The sequence below is a fragment of the Crocuta crocuta genome, unplaced genomic scaffold, assembly GCF_008692635.1.
Source record: "Crocuta crocuta isolate KB4526 unplaced genomic scaffold, BGI_CrCroc_1.0 scaffold154, whole genome shotgun sequence".
Lineage (NCBI taxonomy): Eukaryota > Metazoa > Chordata > Mammalia > Carnivora > Hyaenidae > Crocuta > Crocuta crocuta.
In genome coordinates this window covers 4,303,846-4,307,614 of record NW_027530545.1, presented here as the reverse complement: position 1 = coordinate 4,307,614, position 3,769 = coordinate 4,303,846, and the positions used below count along the sequence as shown (strand labels likewise).

At 34.7% G+C, this 3,769-nt stretch overlaps 1 non-coding gene across 1 annotated transcript; it reads left to right on the top strand.

The window, feature by feature from the left end:
- Positions 1 to 3,232: 3,232 nt before the first annotated feature.
- Positions 3,233 to 3,340, top strand: LOC144234524 (U6 spliceosomal RNA). The gene has a single exon (XR_013336004.1). It is a non-coding gene; the product is annotated as a U6 spliceosomal RNA (small nuclear RNA).
- Positions 3,341 to 3,769: the final 429 nt, after the last annotated feature.

The window sequence follows — 3,769 nt, the reverse complement described above, 5'->3', positions numbered from 1 at the left end:
AGAGAGAGAGAAATCAAACAACAGACTCAGAACTATAGAGAAAAAACTGTTGGTTATGAGGAGACAGGGATGGGTGAAAGGGGTGAAGTGTATTAAGAAGAGTACACTTATCATGATGAACACTGAGTAATGTACAAAATTATTGAGTCACTATATTGTACATCTGAAGCTAATATAACGCTATCTGTTAACTATACTGGAATTAAAATTTTTTTAAAAAGTTATCATAATATCATACCTGTAAATTCAGAGAATAAACTGTTGGTTGCCAGAGGGAATGGGGGTGGGGAAATAGGCAAAATGCATGAAGAGGAGTAGAAGATACAGGCTTTCAGTTATGGAATGAATAAGTCATAGGAATAAAAGGCACAGCATGGGGACTACAGTCAATGATATTATAACAACATTGTATGGTGAAAGATGGTAGGTAGCTATACTTGTCATGGACATAGCATAACATAGAGATGTCGAATCACTATGTTGTACCCCTGAAACTAATGTAACATTGTGTGTCAGCTATACTCAAAAATGTTTCTAAATAAATAAATATAAAAGAGAATTTAAAAAATCATAATAAATACTGCATTATGTTGCATGCCTTTGAATATTTAGAAAAATGTATAATTCCTAACCTACACCTGTATTCTTAGAGGACTCTATGGTATATGTCGATACTTTATTCTATACAGGTACCATCTGAAATATGTAGGCATGCAGAGTATTGGACTTCCTAAAATGAAAATGTTATTTTTGCTCAGAGTCCACTAGACAAATTCATTCAATGTTATAAGTGGTAGCTGCATTAATAAATTAATGAGCTGTTTAGGAATGGTAAGTCAAGGGTAAGAAGATAAAAGGATAAAAGGAAGACTGTGTAGAGCTAGAAACATTCATGGTGAATTGCAGTAATTTCAAGTATGTCTTATGTTGTCATTTTAATGGGAAGTATCTATATTTGAATATAGTAATATAGATTTGTTTAAAATATTAAGTGGTACACTTTGTTTTAAATTTTTATTTATTTTTTTATTATTTTTAGAAAGCAAGCATGAAAGGGGAAAGGGGGCAATTCTAAGAAAACTTGGGTCCATTAAAATAATGTCAGCATAAAAATTACCTGTCTTCTCCTAACTTAAATTTTTGTTTGCTGTGTTTCTTTTTAATCCAAAGTGACCAGAATGTTCTTGGACAAAGCTGATAATCATTCTGTTTCAAGGGCTGTCAATCAAAGCGAACTTAAAACATTTCCCAATAGAATCCCATAGTTTTGCCTTTATAAGAGTTTATTCATGATATATAAGACATAGGTTCTGCCCCAAGGATAACATATTAATAGAGACAGAGTAAACATTTTAAATGTTACAGAGAATCAGATGTTAAACGGGTGCACAGACAAGTATCCTTGACAAAACCTAGAAGGTTGGGTTTAGAAAGTTGGTTGCATTTAAAATCAACATTTTCCCACATTACTAATGTATTTATATACTAGATAAGCATGTCTCATTGGCAATTTATTCACATATTGCAGGCAGATATAGGGAAAGTTGTTCCAGTATATGAATCCTTTCTTACAAACCCAGAAAGAACAAGGTTAGAAGTTAAAAACAATTAGCGTTGTGGTAAGATTTTTGTTTGTTTTTATTGTTAAAGTTATAGGTGCCATTTTATATATTTATTTAAAATTTTTTTTAATGTTCATTGATTTTTTGAGAGACAGAGAGAACAGATTGTGAGCAGGGGAGGGGCAGAGAGAGAGGGAGATGGAATCCAAAGCAGACTCCGGGCTCTTGTTGTTAGCACATAGCCCAATGCGGGGGCTCAAATTCACTGACCACGGAGAGAGATCATGACCTGAGCTGAAGTTGGACACTCAACCGAGCCACCAAGGTGCCCCAAGGGTGCTGTATTAGATATTGCAGTGCTAGACAAATACTGGTATTCTAGCTCAAGTTTTAATCCTACGGGAGAAAGACTCTATGTGCTTTCTGACTAAATAGCAGTATCTGTAAGCACAGTTGAGCATCTATTTATACACCTCTTCATCTAATCAACTAAGATTTTGCTTTTTATTTTCTTGCTTTAAATTTAATTTAATTTCTGGCTAGTTTATCTGCTCATCCTTATAAAACTTAGAATGTACAGATGACCTATTATGAATGTTCTTCCTTGTATCCCAATTGTCCATCTATCCATTTCTAGTCCGCAGGAGCTATTATTTCCAGTGTCTTAGACATCCTTATAACAACAGTCTCCATAAATGCAATGCATATATTCTATTTCTCCTTTCCCCAATCCACTTCTTTTGTAGCAGATTATACACACCTGTCTCTATATTAATTAATTTTATTTATGCTCATTAGCTGTATTATGACATATTGTACATAAAATAAAAGTCACCGAGTTTATGTGTATAATTCAACAAGCTTTGGTAATTATATACATTCATATAACCACCACTGTAAACATGATTATAAAATATTTGTATCTCCTGAGACACCTAAATGGCTCAGTTGGTTAAGCATCTGACTTCAGCTCAGGTCATGATCTTACGGTTTTTGGATTCAAGTCCCACATCAGGCTCTGTGGCTCTGTGGACAGCTCAGAGCCTGGAGCCTGCTTCACATTCTGTGTCTCCCTCTCTCTCTGCCCCTCCCCTGCTCACACTCTGTCTTTCTGTCCCTCAAAAAAATGAATAAACATTAAAAAAAATTTGTATCTCCTCACATTGTGACATTGTACCTCTTTGCAGTCAATTTTCTCCTGCCATCCCTTGGTCACTGACCATAACTGAGCTTTTTCTTTTTCTCACTATAGTTTGTTCTTTCTGAGAATTTCATAGAATATGTAGTCTTTTGTATCTGTTTTTTTTTCATTTAATATAATCCTTTTGAAACTTGTTATTTGTATCATTCCTTTTTATTAGTGAGTAGTAATCCATTGCATACCACAATTTGTTAGCATTCTTCGGTTAATGGATATGTGCTTTTTCCAGTTTTTGATCATTATGAATAAAACTGTTATGAACATTCATGTACAAGTCTTTGTGTGGACATTTTCATTTCTCTTAAGTAAATACTTAAGACTGAAATGACAGGATTTTATGGTAAATTTATATTTAACTTTTTGAGAATCTAATCTGCTACTGTTTTCTAAAATGTCTACTATTCTGCATTCTAACCACTAATGAATAAAATCTAACTGATCACATCGTCAACAAAACTTGGTGTGGTAAGTGCTGGCTTTGACAGCACATAATACTAAAATTGGAACAATACAGAGAAGATTAGCATGGCTCCTACGTGAGGATGACACATAAGTTTGTGACGTTCCCCATATTTTTTTAAAAAAGAACAGGGGAACCTGGGTGGCTCAGTTGGGTGACTCTCAGTTTTGGGTCAGGTCATGATCTCACGGTTTCGTGAGTTTGAGCCGCTCCTTGGACTCTGCACTGATGGTGAGGAGCCTGCTTAAGATTTTCTCTCCCTGTCTCTCTGCCTCTCTCTTGCTCGCACTGTCTTTGTCTTTCTCAAAATAAATAAGTTTTTAAAACTTTTAAAAAAAGAACCAAAAACTTTGGTGTGGTAAGTTGTTTCAGTATTTCTCTAATGGCTAATGATATTGAACATCTTTTAATGTGCTTATTTGCCATCTATATACCTTTTAGTCCATTAATATGTTATTTTGGGGACACCTGGGTGACTCAGGCTGTTGAACATCCAACTCTTGATTTCAGCTCTGGTCATGATTCCAGGATTGTGGGATTGAGCCC